At 41.9% G+C, this 19,292-nt stretch overlaps 1 long non-coding RNA gene across 1 annotated transcript; it reads right to left on the reverse strand.

Annotated features, from left to right (window-relative positions):
* Positions 1–825: 825 nt before the first annotated feature.
* LOC106732523 (uncharacterized) lies at positions 826–5,730 on the reverse strand. The gene is made up of 3 exons (XR_003090737.3): positions 4,023–5,730; positions 1,362–1,480; positions 826–949 (listed from the first exon to the last, which is right to left on the reverse strand). It is a non-coding gene; the product is annotated as an uncharacterized LOC106732523 (long non-coding RNA).
* Positions 5,731–19,292: the final 13,562 nt, after the last annotated feature.

Raw genomic sequence — 19,292 nt, forward strand, 5'->3', positions numbered from 1 at the left:
AAGCAACACTTGAGGGATTTCTGACCTTTGTTCTTTATGACATTTATGATTTATTGAAATAAATGAGTCTGATATAAGAAAAAAATCCCCTCTGTTTCGAATAACTATACATTATGAAGATTTGTGACATGCAAGTGAAATGAAAGCTGTATGTGCCCAAACTTGCAAAAGTTAAGAGCATCAAGCCTATTTATTGAGATTATGATGTTGCAGAACAGTCATGTTCAATTTGTCCAACTTTCCTTAAAGCATTATATGAAGTGTCATTTTTATTAAATGATAGGTGTGATTTTTTTGTAGGATTTCTTCACTTGCATCTTCTGATGTATGCATTTATGCACTGATGATAATTTTGTGATTCTTACTACAAGAATTGGCAATCAAGGTAACTGGCTAAGGAGCTTTGGGTTTGGTTTTGAACATTATAGGCCATTATAGGTGGGACAGTACTGTATTTTGGGAAATACACAATGAGATTTAGCCATTAGGCACAGTACCTCACAATTCTGTTGAATTCATTGGTATGTTTAATAGAGCTTGCTTTAGAATAGCTATAAAAATATGTATTTCCTTTGAGTGGAAAAAACATTTTTAAATGTACAGTAAGTTTTTACCATCTGCAGCAGCTATACCAGTCACATCTATAGAGCAAATATGAATGACAATCATATCTAAATGAAAAAGAAATTAACCTTAATACATTTGATATTTTATTGGTAAATGAACCACAAATATATCACACAATTAACTAACTTTGTCTTGCTGGCTTGTAATGAGCTTCTTAATAAAGTAAAATAATTACTAAGGGAATTGATATTACACTTTTGAAAAAACAGCAAAATCAATAAAAGACTCTTTTTCAGAATATAGACAGATTTTTTTCATTACATATAGTAGTCTGTTTGATTCTCACCAACCTGTTCCTCACCAACCTGTTCCTCCATTACATCTGAGAAATGAAAAATATACTTAAGTCAAATGCTGATAAGGGCATACACTAAATGGTGCATATATCATAGTGGTGCAGAAATAAGTCTAAGTAGCTCTTTTTAGTAAGCTAATTTTTACATGTAGGTTTTATTAGTAATGTGGTAAGTATGAAAAATTGATTATGGGAATAATATAATTATTTTGGGAAATATTATATAGAGCTTGTATATTGGCTATATACTACCAGTTAAACAGCTTCATGGTGGGTAAGGGAAAAGGAAAGAAAAGACACTAAAGTTTTTACTTAAGCAGCACTTGCTAGACAGAATCAATTGAAAATTGACTTCAAGCTCTGACTCAGACACACTTTAATTCATGTCTGAGTGCTTTAAAACCCTACTGACCAGTTTATAAATAATTAAAACACTTACCTTATGCTGTACCTGAGGTCTATCCATCATAATATCTATTTGACAATTCTCAGTTGAATTGACAAGGTGGAATACTTTGAGCTGGGTAAATTCCAAATGGCCTCACATCATTTGTGCTGCTATATAATGGAAAAAATGAAACTTTGTTTATATATCTATATCTATATCTATATCTATATCTATATCTATATCTATATCTATATCTATATCTCACACACACACACAAAATACACATCACCAATGACCACTGAATAATTGGTTTACTTAGCATGAGATGTGATACTAAATTAAGTGTGTCATAGGACATAAAATGTCCTAGATATTACTTTGGGACACTCATAGTTAACATTAACACTGGTTTTGGATTCATCATCTGAAATAAATATAATTAGAGTCTGATAGCAAACATGGCTTCCAGCTATACTTCTTTACAAAGAAAAAAATAGTATAATTGTCTGAAATCATATTTTGTGTCCAGTGCAGAATTCCTATCAAAGAATATCCTAGAATCACAGAATGTATATCTAGGGACCGCAGGAGGGCACTTAGTCCATCTCCCCATGCTAAGGTGGCACCAAATATACTGTTCCAGACAGGTGCCTGTCTAACCTTGTATCAAAAATCTCCAAGGATGAGGATTACCTCCCTTGCTGCCCTATTCCTATACTGAGCCTGGAACTACCCTTAGAGTTATGTAAGTACTGTGGCCTGAAGTCTTAGCAAGTAAAGATGCTTCTGTTGTCCCCACTGGTGAAAAGAGAAGAGTGGGCCAGAGCTGCTGGACAGCTGCAGAGGGAACATTCTTCTAGCACCTATTGGTGTGCAAAAGGAATTGATGGAATGACCCAAGGCATCATTTGCATTTTAGATCAGTGACAGTTTAAGATGCTTCAGTTAAAACATAATTGAATTTTTAATTTGGGGGCCAATAAAATACTGTTGACCATTGTTTGGAAAGACAGGACATTGACAACAAACTTCCCAGAGGTTACCCTGATAGATGTTGTCAGGCATAGTTGGGTAAAGGAGCCAGAAAAGAGCTAAGTGAAGAAAGAGGTGTATATCTTCTAGGGTCTCTCTGGAGGTGAAGACTCAGCTAAGGACCTTGATGCTTCAGAGTTCACTCAAAAGAGCTGATCTGAGACTGCTGCAAAACAGCAAATTGTGCCATCTGTCAATGCTCTTCTGTGCTGGCCATTGTCTCAAAGATAACCCCATTCTACACTAAGTGGCAATGGCTGATGCAGAGCTAGGCAACCTAAGCTGAAGCCACAGATAGCAGCACCTTACCTGCTGCAAGGCACCCTATCCAGCAATTAAAGCTGATATTATCCTAGCTGGCCCAGTTGTTGGAGTGCCCACAGCATCCTAGATAGCACTGGCCAATCAGCATCTTTGGACTTCTACAATGCAAATCAGTTGACACTCACAATAGTCCCAGACTCAGTACTACCTGGGAGTTCCTACTAGATATATATACTTGCAGTTTGACAGTGAGCCATTAATCACCACTGTTTGAGTAAGTTTTTTTTCAACCAGTTATGCACCCATTTTATGATGATTTCATGAACATGCTTGTCTTTCATACTTCCAAGTACTTAGCAAAAAACGCTAGAGTGTCAGTACAGTATGAAACAGCTTCCAGAGACCTTGGATTCCAAGGCACCCTGGGAAATGATTTCAAAAGATGTGTGATATTAAGGATAGATTCATGCAAGGATGTAAGGAGGAGTGTGCAAGAGTAGGCAATAAGTCAGGGAACACTAATGTTAAACTGAGCTTTGGCAAAGGCACCAAATATATAAACATAAGTTTCATATAGAGCCACATTTGACCACCCCAGGTTTGGCTGTATTAACTCCTAGAAGAATGGTAGGGTAAGCAAAATTCATTGTCAGCTACTACTTTACCTCTACCCATAAAATCACAGACATTAGACCTATCAGGTCACTTGGTTCCTTAATACTATGGGATCGCATTCTATGGTATCTTCTCAAGAGTTATGGTCCATTTAGTTTTCAGTTGGTGGCCAATCCTCCATTTTCACCCAGGAGACACAGGTGGTCTTGTCAAGTGGAGTTTTGGTTTGGGCAGAGCTTTCTATCACCACAGAACTCTGAGAAGAGCAGCTGTGTAGGCACATTGTTGTATGTATGTTGTGTTATGTGTAGGGATGACACAGGATCTCTCTCCTGGGAGCAGAGACATCAAGGCTATGTCTAAACTATGGGGAAGATTCAAAAGAGGATATGCAAATTCCACAGGAATTTGCATATCTTCTTCCAAACTCACTTTTGAAAGCAGAGCTGTTTACGTGGCTTTTCAACGGGGTGGGGGGAGGGTGGAGGGTTTGCACCAAAAGAGCTATGTCTAAATTACTTTCACTTTCAAAAGCTCAGTTTTCGAAAGTGAGATCGGAAGAAGATATGCAAATTCCCATGGAATTTGCATATCCTCTTTCGAATCTTCCCTGTAGTCTAGACATAGCTCAAGAATTAAATTGTGATTCTAGGTCACATTCTGCTTCCTGGACTGCTCTTGGTATGTCCTAGCAGTGCATGGAACACTTGTGGCAAAAACTTCCTTTCATGGAACTTGGGCAAAGCCACTGAATCCATGGATAGGTTGTATTATTTTCTCCAATATGTAGCAAAAAGTTACCTTTTCTTTATTTCTTTTCATTACTTCTACTTTGCCTTCCATTTCCCTTCTGTTGCTGTTTGCAGGCCAAGTATGTTTAACGGAAAAATACCATTCTCAATCTGAATATCTGTAAGTACTAGGGAGAAATATTTCAGTTTACAAAAGAGGAATAAGGGAATGATTCCATAAATAGCAACTGTAACACCATCTCTACCACAAACTGTTAGTGCTCCATTTATGAAAGCAATTAAGCATATGGATAGCTTAGCTTTAGTCATCAGCCCAGAATGGGACAGCACTATCAAGGCAGATTTAGTCTAAATCTATAACAGTAAAATTGGTCTAAGACGTAACCCTTTCATATGTTTGGAAATGAGTAGTTGTCTGAGGGTTGCCAGGCTTGGTAACATTTGCTAATGAAAGAATGCTAGTTAGTACTGTTATTAGAATGATCCCTGAGTAACAGACCTCCTCAGGGCCACTGATGTGGGGCAGAGGCAAAGGGTTAGCTACCCCAGGAGCTTCTGGCTGCTGCTACCACTACAGAGCTCCCAGGCCCTTCAAATTGCTGCTGAGGCCCCACACAGTGCGAGTCCTAGGCCCCAGAAATGCTGAAGGTCCCAGCCCCTTTTGGGGGGCCAGGAGTTGGCTCCCCCCAGGGACCGTAGAAGTCTCGCCTCAGCCCTGGATCTTCTATGCAAGATACAACATGCCTCAAGTTTTGTGAGGCGGGTGGGGAGAAGGGAAGGGGAGGTAGCACTATGCTTCTGACTGAATTCCCCCTTGGAAGGTGAAAAAGGAAAGGAAGGGAATATAAATTTTACAGGACTGGAACAAATTCTTCATCAGTGGTGCACCCAGTAAATGTTGAATGGAAGGATTCAAATATGAGTGCATACAGTATATTAATACATGTAGACTGCGTCTAGACTGGCATGATTTTGTGCAAATACTTTTAACCTAAAAGTTTTTCCGTTAAAAGTATTTGTGCAAAAGCGCGTCTAGATTGGTCACGGAGTTATTGTTATAACGATGCGCTTTTGCGCAAAAGCAGAAGCCTGGAACCATTTTGCCGAGGGCAAAAGGGCACCAGTCATTTCCGGGGGCGGAGGCTGGAGCTCCTTTGAGACATGTGCTTAAAGGAATTTCCCTGGACAGCCGTTTCACTCTTGCTGCGTGCTATAGGACCTCTTGTAGGGACTGACAGCCCTAGCAGTTTTGGTAGTTGCCCTCTGCCTTTTGGACACCACTGCCCTTTGCCACCTAGTGCTTTTGCCTGTTTTTTTTTCTTCTGCCTTGTTTTGTCTGCCATGGAGCCAGGGATGGCCATGTGCCTGCTCTGGCCCCTGCCAGCCATTTTGGAGTGCCTGCAGCTGGTGCTCCAGGCTGGTGCCTTCCTGTTCCAGAATGGCATGGCCAATGTGGACGATTAGGGTGGTGATAGAATCCGCCATGCGGATGCACTGGGCCTGGAAGTCGGCCCAGGCCTTCTGGCGCCACTGCAGGTCCGTCTCCACACGCCAAGTGATGGCTGCTTCGACGCGCTCGACGGCCTGCATGTGGTGCTGAAGGAGCTGGTCCCGGTGGCGGAGCCACTGCCTCAGTGGTTGGGCGGCTGGGGGTGCTGCTGCTGTTGCTGCTGCTGCAGGACTTGAGAGTCCCTGGCTAGTGCTTGGTCCTGCTGCAGGGAAGAGAAGAAAGGATGGGTCAGTCAGGCAGCCCAGCCACTGTCCCCACACCTCATGCCCTCCCCCCCTGAGCCCAGGTGACACCACAATAGTGTGGCTTGGGCCCACTCGGTTAGCCCCCTCCCCTCCGTGTTGTATGTTTGCATACAAGAGCGCCTCTGGAGTAGGGTCCTCCCCCATGTATTGTAACCACCGGTCTGCGTCCTGGCCCCGTGGAGGGTGGGAGGGCGCTTGTGTTGTGTTCACCTGTGGAACTCCCTGCCGGTGGTGACTGTGAGGCTTTGGGCTAATCAATGGTGTTTGACAGGGAGTGAGATGAATCCCCACACAGTGCCTGGGAGCACATCTGGCAGATGTGGTCTCGGCTCTCAGATCCCCATCATGTGGGATGTCTCCTGGACAGAACCAGGGGTGACTGGGGAGTGTCCCATCCTTGCAGCAAAACTCAGGCGGCCTTAGGGCCGGCACGAGCAATTCCCCGCCTCCTCCTCCCATTGTCCCTGGGCTACGTGTGTGAGGGCTATGTGTGGCCGCAGTGGAGACTTCTCTCGGGGAGCCAGCCAAGGCACTGGGAACTGGAGAGGGGCTCAGTGGGAGCCACGCTCACAGGGCTGTGATGCTGCGGTTTTCCCAGGAGCAGCTGGCTGTGCCTCACAGCCAGGCATGGGACAGTGTGCCGTTCTCCATGCTGCACCCTTGCAGAGGTGCGGGCTCTGGCCTGAGTCCCTGGGACCCTGGCTGGTTCCAGCCGGCATCCACCCTTCCCCCCTGGTCCTGCCAGATGTATGTGAGCAGCACGGTCCCAGGCATGCCCTGCAGCTGCCTGCCGCGACCACGTGCCGCTCGGTCACCAGGCTGCACGTGGTGGCACGTGCTGCTTCCTGCCTAATGCTACACAGTGTGCAGCTCACACGGCCTGAATGACATGCTGTCCCCCTGCCCCTTCCGGGTGCCTGGCCCCCCCCCCCCGTGCCCTTGTGAGTGCAAAGTGCAACACTCACCGGTGGATCCTTCCCAGGCCTCTGAGGATGCACAGGAGACATCAGGACTGCTGGAGGGGGCCTGCTGGGTGGCAGTGCTAGCCTCATCATCGGACACACTGCTGTCTCCTTTCCCCGCATCAGTGGTCCTGGTGATGGGGGGGGGAGGGCACATGCTGCTGTCATGGGCACGTCTGGGGCTTGTGGGGCTGGCTGGCCCAGGATAGTGTGGAGCCGTTGGTAATGGGGGCAGGTGTTGGCTCCTTCCCCCGGCCCTCACTGGCCCGGACGTAGCCCAGGTGCAGTTCTTTTACTTTATCCCAGACTTGCTCCAGGGTCCGGGCTGGATAGCCCTGCTGGGCGAGCACCTGGGCCATGTGGGAAAAGATCTCCATGTTCCGGCTCCGGGAGCGGGTCTCATGCAGGGCCTCCTCCTCCTGCCAGAGGTCCAGGAGGGCTTCCAGCTCCCCCGGGGACCAGGATGGGGCCCGTCTTTTTCTGGCCCTGAGGGCCTCCTGTGCTGGGGAGGGCGGGTGGCTGATCCCCACCTAGAGCTGCCATTGTGCTTGGGGGGTGTCTGCTGGATGGCAGGGGCCACGTGTCAGAGCTGTGGCCAGAGGGCTCCTGCCTTGTGACCTCAGCAGCCTGAGTCTGCTTTAAGGAGGCTCGGGTTACCAGGAAGTCCAAAAGCTGATTGTGGCTATGGAGTCTCTGATCGTCCACTTGGGGTTTTTTCCGTTTAGCCTGCTTTTGCGCTAAACGTCTTAGCTGCCTGTCTACACTGGCCCTTTTGCGCAAAAATATTTCTGCAGGAGGGCTTTTTCCCGAACGTGAACGTCAAAGCATTTGCGCAAGAAGCACTGATTTCGGACAGTAGAACGTCAGTGCTTTTGCGCAAAATCAAGTGGCCAGTGGAGACAGCTGGCAAGTTTTTGCGCAAAAGCACTTGCTTTTGCGGAAAAACTTGCCAGTCAAGACACAGCCACCATGTGTATGCTAGTGGTTGCTAATCTGTATCTCAGAGTATGAGTAAATGCATAGAAAGTTGCTTCTGCACAACTGATTTCTTAACTGAATTTTTTTTTAAGGTTAAAGGTCTTATGTTTTTGCTTGCTAGTACCCCATCTTGGCACTGTTTTTGAAAAAAAACAGGATTGCCTAGGCATGTTTAATTATCTTATTTCTGTTTTATCCTTGCCACTTTTGCTATAATCCAATTAAAGCAACTTTTGTAACTGAGGACTAGATTGTGTCATAGAACATCTATGGGGGTGAATCCCATAAAAATTTGCTGCTGGATGGAGTAGAAATTAATATAATCAACAATAAGACTGTCAAGCACTGGCATACTTATAAACCCATGGGTTCAGTGGGGATTCTATTATGATCTACCTCCTTTGCAATAAATTTAGAGCATATTGCCTTTCAGTATGAGTATTTTCCAATCCGCTACATTGAAGTATTGCACATAAATATATATGCTGTACCCCTAGATTTTCAGATCTGTAAAAGCCGGTGCTCAGCATAATAGTTGTTAAATTCTCTAGTTGGTAGCCAAATTTGTTCAGTTATCTCAATTACTCTTCAGCTAATTTTATTTTTTCCTGCTATTCATCTACTTCTCATTTGAACAGAAAACCATTCACTGCTCTGCCAGCTACACATTTGAAAGCAGCAGTGGACACATTTTATATATCAATATGAATAAGAACCATAGAGAGACTAACTGGGTAGCAAAAAACAAAACCCCAAAACCACATCCGTGGCTCATTAGATAACCAGATAATTTGTCAGAGGGATTCACTAGATGTGCCTAGAATAGAAAGTGAACATTTAATAAAAAGACAGCCTGTTTCAGTGCTTTTCTTCCTGATTTTTATAGCACTAATATAAGAATCTATAAGATAATTAAACATTTTTAATCAACTAACTTAATAATGCTGGCATCAACAATGCCATCATATTGAGGCAGTAGTGAATTAGTTGAAAAGGAGTAGCAATTTTTTAACCACAATGCACAGACTTGCTTGTAAGAATGTAACACACATATTTAATCATAATTATAGGCCGGGTCTTAATTTTTAAAAATATATTTTTCCTGTCAAAAGTGATTTTGCTTTCTGACTTTGTATAGGTGCAATATCTCTGTGTACTCTTAGCTTTTGTGGTCATTGCTATAATTTGGCTCACTTGCTCAAATTGTAGAACTTTGGTATCAGAATTGTCAAGTGTTTCACACTTCTGAGTTCTCAGATATAACAAAGGTAAGAAATCATTTTTGTCCATGCAGTGAATTAAGATGATACATGGAAGTAAGGTACTAATATTTTGTCTGCACAGTGGAAAAATCATTGGGAGTCCAGCTCAGCTGATATAAAAAATGTTTATCACAAAATAAAATGGCTGAATTCAAATATAAAAGGTCTTTGCTGCAATTGCAACTATAGCTATATTGCTATAAAATTATATAATTCTGTAACTAAGGTATAGGCAATAGATTAGATTTGAGTTGTAGGTTTAAGTGGTAAAATATAAATAGGATTACTCCACAGGGTATAGAACTAATAAGCGGGTATAACTGATGTGTGTGTATTAGATATTTAAGTAAAATGAGGCTGTAACACAAGACTTTAAGTCTGTAGGCCTTAAGACATGTAGTTTGTCCATAGAAGGACTCCAGCCTGAAAATGGTTGGCAGGACTAGTTGACTGAGAGAGAATTTTGTATCGGTAACGTGTAAAATTGTAGTAAAAGATGTGTCAACCATTGATGCACTGGAAAATATGCTATAGTGTTCCTGTTCATACCACAAAATACTGAATAGTAATATTTTGGGGATTCTGTAGTAACCTCAAGTTGCATAACTCACAACATAGATGTTAATGAGAATATGGAAAAATAAGGGACAGCCTATGAGAAATGGGACACCCTAATATCCATGGAGTTTGCAAATGTAGTTAAGGGAAAAAAGGTTAACACTGCTATGTGCATCGGTGAACCCTAATGATAAAAGAAGTGGCCAGCCTGTGTACTGGGGAGAAAGTATGGGGAGCTGCCAGGATGACAACCGTGGATAATGATAATGACGAAGATAGTAACTAACACTCAAGTACCCCAATAGTAGATATGAAAAGTGAGGTGATGCCATTCCAGGGCTAAAAAACTTTGCAATCATTCTCTATTATGTTAATGCTTTTGGAGTTGTTTATCTACTTAGTGACTGTAATTTAAGGGACCTGAGATAAATTACAACTATTTCTCATGTGCTTCTAGGGGGTCTCATTTTAATGACACTGATGATGTTGATTCTGAGGCTTGTTGCCCACAGGAGATTGAACTTTTGTTGACTGCTATGGTCTAAAATGTGATCAAGAATCAGTACCTCAATTCATCAGTAAGACTGTAGATTCGTAATGTTTTTCTTGCTTGAACTTTGCTAAAGGCTTTTCTATATATGAAGTTATTGCATATATATGTATGTGGGAGGGTATGTATATAATCAGGGCTTGACAAATCACTGTTTCTACTCACCTGTGGTGAGTAGATTTCAGCCGGTCACCTTGGTCACCCTGTTCAGTGGTGCTGCATGCATGCACAGTGCTGGTCTGGCACATGCGTGGTGCGGGACTGGCAAGTAGATCTCGCTGCGGTTTGTCAAGCCCTGTATATAATACTGCATGGATTAAGTTAAATAGGAGCAAGACACTCTTAGGCATAAGAAAGGGAGGCATAAGGGGGGTTTCACAAGGCATAAGGGAGCGGTCGACAAAGGCGTTCCCTGTCGACCAATCTGCATCTTGACTGCTGCTCTGTGCCAACGATCAGCTGAGCCGGCACAGCGTGGCGGCCATTTTTATTTGAATGAAGCCAGGGATACTTAAATCCTGGCTTCATTGACTATATCGGGTAATCTAATTTAAATGCCTCTGGCAACAGAGGCATGTAGTCTAGACATACCCTTGTTGTGTCCACACATGGAGTTGTTCAGGAATAGCCATTGTTCATTACATTCATACCCTACCTCAGTTCAGATTAAGTTTTCATATGTTGACAAGCCTGAAAGAAATCCCCTTGTTAGTTGAACAGCTGATTCATCGTGTTTCAGTTCTGGGAGGAAGGAGGAGGAGCGTGAATCAGTGGATTTGTGGTACTCCAAAAGTGCTGAGAGGGAAAGGGAAGAGTAGGAAGTGTGGGGTTTCATTACCCCTGTGCACAAGAGTTGTGTGGGGGCATTCACAGGCTGCAGGTGGAGCCCCAGAGGGATGCATGCAGTCTGTGGGGCGTAGGTTGCCAGCCACTGATTTTAGAGCCTTAAATGGGAGGTAATATTTTTGAAAATCTAGCTATGTTTTTAGAGCCCTACCTGGTTTCTGGATGGTGGTTTGTTTTTTGTTTTTTACAGTTTTGGCAACAATATCAAGCTTTGTGTGCAATGACTACCTGGAAGAGGGTGTTATAACTGATGTAGTTGAAGTGCAATAATCTTGGTGTATAGCTCAGCACCACAAGAGAACAGGACTAAAGCCTGATCTAGTTAGATTGATGTACGTTACCTTGCATCAACCTAGCGGTGCATATGTCTACACTTCAACTTGTCTCCTGCTGACATATGCACCCTGTTACACTTACATAGGGCTTATTACTCCTAGGGAGATCAATGCTGCTGTAATTGATGCAGAGGGTGTTTTAATGGATCTAGAGAAGACCCAATAAATTGATAGTAGAGCACTCTCCGGTTGATTCCCTTACTCTACCTCTCCCAAGAGGAGTAGGATAAGCTGACAGGAGAGCTTTTCCAGTTGACACAGTGCAGTGAATACACTGCAGCAAGCCCATAGTAATGCCACTTCTGGCTATGTCTACATTACACAGTTATTTCAGAATAAGCTATTCTGGAATAGTTATTCCAAAATAGTTTATTTCAAAATAGTATGTCTACACTGCAGGGTTGCAGTGCAACCACTACACTGCAGCCTCAAATTTAGTCTTAGGCAGGGTTCCCTAATGCAGATGTTTTACAATCCCAGGAGGAATAACTTAGAATGGCCCTGGTGAGGGGCTATTTTGAAATAACAGAAGTGAAGTGTCTACACACGCCTTATTTTGAAATAGCTATTTAGGAATAGGTGTTATTCTTAATAGAATGAGGCCTACAACAGTCAGAATAACCCATTAGTTATTTTGAACTAATGGAATTGCTGTGTAGATGCTTGCGTGGTTACTTTGGAATAATGGCTGTTATTCTGAAATAACTTTGCTGTGTAGGCATACCCTCTGTGAGCAGAAATGAGCCATTGTTGATAATGTGAGAGTGTATACACAAAGTTACCTGTCTTGACCCCATCCTCTAGCAGCTATCCCACAATGCTGCATGGGGTTTATGGAGACTTGAAGACACTACTTCCCTTTAGAGTCCTGCAAATTCTTAAAATGCCTTTTCCTGATTTGTCCTTGGTGAGCATACCTACCAGTTTGCCATTTCTATGCCCAGCTGAGCATGCTAGCTTCATGCTTCAGACATGCTTTGGCTCAGAGTGGACAGAAGATATTGGATACCTCTGAGCCTATAGTGGGAAGATGATATGGAGTAGCTGTAGAAATATAGCCATCTACAAGCAGAGTGTATGGGAAATGCAGGAGAAAGGGTATGATGAGGGCCAGCAGCAGTGCCACATGAATGTGAAGGAACCGAATACATCAGGCATTGTACCAGAAAGCTAGGGAGGCAAACAGTCCACCTGGTGCTGTGCCTACTTTTACAAAGAGCACATCTCCCCCCATCCCCCTTCTGTTCTGAAATGTGATTTGTCCTTTTCATATGTGTTCATTTTTTTAAATTGTATCCTTTGGTATATATGGTTGTGACTATTTTTTTCCACTATTTGATCTGAGGAAGTGGGTCTGGCCCATGAAAGATCATCACCTAATAAACCATCTTGTTCATCTTTAAAGTGCTACATAGTCCTGTATTTTGTTTCAGCTACACCAGACTAATACGGCTACATTTCTATCACTGTTTTAAAGTGCTCATTGAAAGCCTTGCTGAGCTATGAAGCTCTGTGTTAAGCTTCTCTAATAGCCCTTATGCATGGTTGTTCAAACACAGCAGACAGTCACTCCACCTCTGCCACAAACCTCCTCCCCTTTCCCTTAACTTCACAGATATTACGAAGTACACAGCAGGCAGCTATAACTATTGGTTTTTTTTCATTGAGATCCAATCTTGTGAATAAAAAACAAATTCAGTGTTTATTCAGTCTGCCAAAAGCACATTATTTTATCATTCTTCACATGCTGAGCTGGATGATTAATCTCTTTTGTGCTGCTGAGTTGACTGGTGTATGGCATTATAAGCCAGGGGACTAAAGATACGATTGGTCTCCCAGTTCAACTGTTAGCATATTGACATTTATGGTAATTCACCAGTAAGCAAAGAAAGTCCCTATGTTCTCAAAGATGAACCTTCCTTGACCAGCCAACATTGGTGTTGGTAAAGCAGCCCTGGTGATCTATGAATGCTTGCATAAACATAGAAAAGTAGCACTTTCTGTTGAGAGACTCTGAGTCAAAATGATCCGGTGCAAAAATAGGGATGTATGATATCTATTGCTCTGTCACAGTTCAGGAAACACATTACTGCAATTCCATCCACTATGTTCTACACATTGCTCAGATACAATTCTGCAATGGAGGAAACAGTTCATGGACCAGCACACGTGCATGACAACATTCCTCCTCTCCCAATCCTCCTCTCCAAAATATTTTCCACTGGACTGATAGCAATTCAGAACTGCAAGTTTCTACAATGTGATCACTCACTTTTCCATTTTAGGGGCAGCTCTTATTTTTGGTGTTCATGTGCTGGACACAAGTTCTGCAGCCACTGCTCATTCCAAGCCTGTAATACAATTCAATCCCAGCTGTCAGTGTTTCTTTTTATCTTGGGGCCAGAAGCAGCACTCCACCACCTGCAATTACATTGTGAAAGCTTTTGACAACTGTGAGCTGGTTTTCTCCATGTTGTACACCAATATGTCCTCCAAGAAATCATTGTGTTTCCCACTGATTATGTACTTCTTACAACTCAGCAAATACTGGAGGGATATGCAGTATGTATTTACATTAAGTTGTGCCAGCTGTATATGTCTATCAGGCTGACAAGCAAAGAGGGCTGTGTGGGTTTATAGATTTTTTTTTTAAAACCAGGAAAAATTGTGGGATATAGTGGTATGGAGACAGCTGCATATTGAGAAGTTGACCTTTTGCTCCAGGCATCCCTGTGTGATTCATTTCTGCCCCACCGTGCATTGCCACAACTTCCCAAAAACAATGTGCTGTAGATAGTGGCAGGTTGAACACTGGGATACCTACCTATAGTGCAACATACTGTATATTGACCCAAGTACTCATGGTGTGTGCACACAAAACAAACACAAGGAGCTACCTATATATGCACACAACAAAGATACTAACTGAGGTGGTGCTATATGGATTTAAATTGTCAACCAAAGTTCGTAGTATAGATATGGTCTAAATATACTTCTGCCAGTATAATTGCATCTACTCCAGAGGGTTAAACTATTAACTATAGTAGTTAAAAAATCATGCCCCATATTTCTGTCAGGACAAAAACCGTAGTCCAAATTTTAGTGCGCCCATTACCCTACCTTGGTTATTGGAAAGCTCATGATAATTCTACTACCCCTAGCTGTATATGTGATCATCCTTTAACCATTCTGATGAAGACTGAGTTCCTGAAATGCATCTTTTCTTTTTCCCTGGATAAATTACATATGTGCCTTAAAATTACCCTTTTTACCCATTGTAGCATCCTTATAAAACCCATTAATGATAGCAAAGTACAAAAGGGTCACTAGGGTCAATTCTTCCTGTTTTTATACATGTCTTTTTAAACAGGTTCAGTAGGAAGTTAGAGAACAAGGATCATTAGTATTTCTCATTTTAATTTTATTCACCTTTTAATTCTCTAATTCTTCTATCCACTTGCATGGACTTGAGTTTATTATTCACCCTTTATAACTTCTACAAAAATGAAGCTGAGGAACTAGAGAGAAAAATTAAGATAATATTGATACATTGTAAATGGTTTGGGTTTAATTCTAGGTTCTAGTTTTAGTTGCTATACATTTACTCTGAGGTAAGTATGTGTGGAATCTACCCCCTTCCCAACTGTTTTCCCCTATACCCAACTTTGCGCTCCTTCACTCTTGTGGTAGTGAGTTGATTGATCTCACACAGCTAGATTTATACCCTTCCTCTCAATGAATGGCCTCTTAAAGGTTATGTCTACACTACAAAAACTCTGCCAGGTCCAAGGAATGCAAGATGGAAGAGCAAACATACTCTTTTGGGGAGTCCTGTATACTTCATTCTATGAGGAATAAGGGCTCCTCTGAAAGAGGAGACTTTTCTGCCATTTGGCCCTGTCTAGGTGGGGCCAAATGGCGGAAAAGCCTCTTCTGGAAAAAGCAATCAGAAAAAGCTATGCATATTATGGAGCACAATTTGTATAGCTTTTTTTTTAAAAAAAAAATCTTCTAGGCTGTGTCTAGACTGGCCAGTTTTTCCAGAAAATCAGCTGCTTTTCCGGAAAAACTTGCCGGCTTTCTACACTGGCCGCTTGAATTTCTGCAAAAGCACTGACTTCCTACTGTAAGAAATCAGTGTTTTTTGCAGAAATACTATGCTGCTCCCATTTGGGCAAAAGTCCCTTTTGCGCAAAAGTTTTGTTTTGCGCAAAAAAGTCTGATTGCGAAAATGGCGATTGGGGTTTTTTGCACAAAAGCGAGTCTAGATTGGCCACGGATGCTTTTCCGCAAAAAGTGCTTTTGCAGAAAAGCGTTCATGCCAATCTAGACGCTCTTTTCCGAAAATGCTTTTAACGGAAATCTTTTCCATTAAAAGCATTTCTGAAAAATCATGCCAGTCTAGACGTAGCCCTGTAGTGTAGACCTAGCCTTACTCTCCAAGCAGCCCTAGTCTCTTCACTGGGACTACTTGTAGAATCAGATGCTACTCTGAGTGTGTAAAAGTGGCAGAATCTAGTCATTAGATATAATTTAAATGGAAATCAAATGAGCATTTTTTCCTTCTAGCATTCATCTTGCTGATCTGAGTCTAAATGGGACTTTTCAGCTATCCATAAAACTAATGAAAATTAAATGTTACCATTTTGTGTATGAGCTGTTTTTGCATACCTCCACTGTGGGGAATTTTACATAATGCTTTTTACATTAGCACTTCGGACAGGAGCTCTAATTCCAGGAGCGTCAACTTGTTGCATTATTATTTAACAATAATTTTTAAAAATGTAATTCCCACTTCCATCTGAGCATTCCATCCCCAGAATGCAGATTGTGCATACAAACCAATAATGGTGGGCATAAATAATGTCTGATGTTGAAATTCTTTATTTAATATTTTCATAAATAAAGCATCAGCTATTTATCGTAGGGCAAAGTATAACAACACACATGGTGTATACCCATATGTTAGTCGTAGTGATTCATTACCATTGATGAAATAAGTACTACCAATATCAATTGGCAATTGATAATTTGACATGTGCAGGTAGGCAATACTTCTGTAGTGTGGATTTTTTTTTGGCATGCTATCAGATAAGTAAGAATAAATGTAAAAAAAAAAACCTTGGCAATATTACTGTCATCACAAAGCAATGGCTATACAATAAAAACTTAGAATCCTAGAACTGGGATGGACCTTGAGAGGTCATCGAGTCCAGTCCTCTGCCCTCATGGGAGGACCAAGCACCGTCTAGATCATTCCTGACAGGTGTCTGTCTAACCTGCTCCTAAATATCGCCAGAGATGGAGATTCCATAATCCCCCTAAGCAATTTATTCCAATGTTTAACCACCCTGACAGGCAGGAAGTTTTGCCTAATGTCCAACCTAAACCTCCCTTGCTGCAGTTTAAGGCTATTGCTTCTTGTCCTATCCTCGGAAGCCAAGGAGAACAATTTTTCTCCTTCCACCTTGTAACACCCTTTTAGATACTTGAAAATGGCTACAATGTCCACCTCTGTCTGCTCCTTTCCAAACTAAAAGAGCTCATTTATTTCAGTCTTCCCTCATAGGTCATGTTTTCTAGACCTTTAATTACTTTTGTTGTTCTTCCTTGGACCTTCTCCAATTTCTCCACATCTTTCTTGAAATGTGGAGCCCAGAACTAGACACAATACTCCAACTGAGGTCTAATCAGCACAGAGTGGAGCGGAAGAATGACTTCTCATGTCATGCTCACAATACTCCTGTTAATGCATCCCAGAATCATGTTTGCTTTTTGTTGCAATAGTGTCACACTGTTGACTCACGTTAACTAGTCATTCACTATGACCCCTACATCCCTTGCTGCAGTATTCTTTCCTAGACAATAACTTCCCATTCGGCATGTGTGAAATTGATTGTTCCATTCTAAGTGGAGTATTTTGCATTTGTCCTTAATAAATTTCATCCTGTTTATCTCAGACCATTTCTCTAGTTTGTCCACATCATTTTGAATTTTGACTCTATCCTCCAAAGCACTGATAACCTCTCTCAGCTTTGTATCATCTGCACACATAATAATTGTATTCTTTCTGACATCATCAAAATCCTTGATGAAGGTATTGAACAGAACCAGTCCCCAAACAGACCTCAGCGGAACCCCCCTTTCAGCATGATTGTGAACTGTTAATAACTACTCTCTGATACTGTTTATCCGGCTAGTTATGCACCCACTTTATAGGAGCTCCAGTTAGGTTGCATTTCCCTAGGGTTTTTTTTATAAGGTCATGCGAGACAGTGTCAAGTGCCTTACAAAGTCTAGGTATACCATGTCCACTGCTTCTCCTTTTTCCACAAACTTGATATCCTAGCAAAGAAAGCTATCAGATTGGTTTGACATGATTTGTTCTTTAGAATTTCTTGTTGGCTATTACCTATCACCTTATTTTCTTCCAGATTTTTGCAGATGAATTTCTTATTTTCTTGCTCCATTATCTTCCCTGGCACAGAAGTTAAAACTCAATGCTCTGTAGTTTCCTGGGTTGCTCTTATTTCCCTTTTATAGATTGGCACTACATTTTCTCTTTTCCAGTGTTCTGGAATGTCTCCCAACTTCCATTATTTTTCAAAGAACATAGCTAAACGCTCAGATACCTCCTCTTTCAGTTCCTTGAGCATTCTAGGATGCATTTCATTGGGCCCTGGTGTCTTGCAAACATCTAACTTTTCTATTTTAATTCTAAACCTACCAATTTCTACTAGCATTCACCATGCTACTCATCCCATCACCATCCATCTTCTTGATGAAAACTGAAACAAAGAAGTCATTAAGCACTTTGCCATTTCCAAATTTCCTGTTGTTTCTCCCTGTTCACTGAACAATTGGCCTACTCTGTCCTTGGTCTTCCTCTTGATCCTCATATACTTACAGAACATCATCTTGTTATGTCTCTAGATACATTTAGCTCATGTTGTGCCTTTGCCTTTCTAATCTTGCTCTTGCATACCTGTGCTACTTGCTTATATATTCATCCTTTGTAATTTGACCTAGTTCCCCTTTTTATATGACTTTTAAATTTTTTTTAGATCATATAAGATCTCCTGGTTGATCTAAAGTGGTCTCCTGCCATACTTTCTATTTTTTCCTATGCAGTGGAATAGCTTGCTTTTGGGCCCTTTAATAATGTCCCTTTGAAAACCCTGCCAACTCTTTAGTTGTTTTTCCTCTTAGTCTTGCTTCCCCTGGGATCTTACCTATTAGTTCTCTGAGTTTACTAAAATCTGCCTTCCTGAAATCCATTGTCTTTATTTTGCTGTTCTCCCTTTTACCATTCCTTAGTATCATGAACTCTATGATTTTATGGTCATTTTCACCCAGCCTGCCTTCCTATTTGTGAAAACGAAATCAAGAACAGCTTCCCTCCAGTTACCTCAAGTAACTAACCTACCCAACTTTGTAGAAAAAGTATGATTGGTTTCAAGGGTTAGCTTCTTAGTTGACACTAGATGGAGCATGAATCAAGGGACTAACCAAAAAGCGCCATCTATGGTTACCTCTGGAGAGTAGGAGCCTAAATTTTCAGTGGGTATCCATAAATGTAGCTCCATAGAAGTCACTGGAAGCTACATAACAACATCTGACTTTTGGAGCCTATTTACCATCTTCAATATTTTTTTTTCAGAAGAGTAAACTTCGATGTTTGGTACCTGTTAGCTTTGCTCCAGCATGATCAGATACCTTGGAAAGTGCTACCCAAGTAACTGTGTTTTCACTGGTGCTTCACTCACCTGTCTCTGGGTGTTGGACTTTTGAGGGTCTATCCCACGGTTCTTTGTGCTTCCATAAACTAAACTACACTCTGTTTCTTTCCCAGTGAATTGTAGGAGAACTTGTTTGCTTTTGTGGGTACAAGGAGGTCTTGCTGACACTAGTGGACTATCTGCACTCAAGTGATGCAGCCTAGTCACTGCAAAGTGGGTGAGCTACCAGCCCAAGTGAAAACAGCCTTCAAGTGCATGTCTAGACTTCTAGCTAAGTCAGGGTCTAAACGTCTCCCAAGTCAGGTTGAGAGGGTTTTGTGTGTAGATGAGAAGG

Source organism: Pelodiscus sinensis, chromosome 12 (assembly GCF_052426305.1).
Source record: "Pelodiscus sinensis isolate ZL-2025 chromosome 12, ASM5242630v1, whole genome shotgun sequence".
NCBI classification, from domain to species: Eukaryota; Metazoa; Chordata; order Testudines; family Trionychidae; genus Pelodiscus; species Pelodiscus sinensis.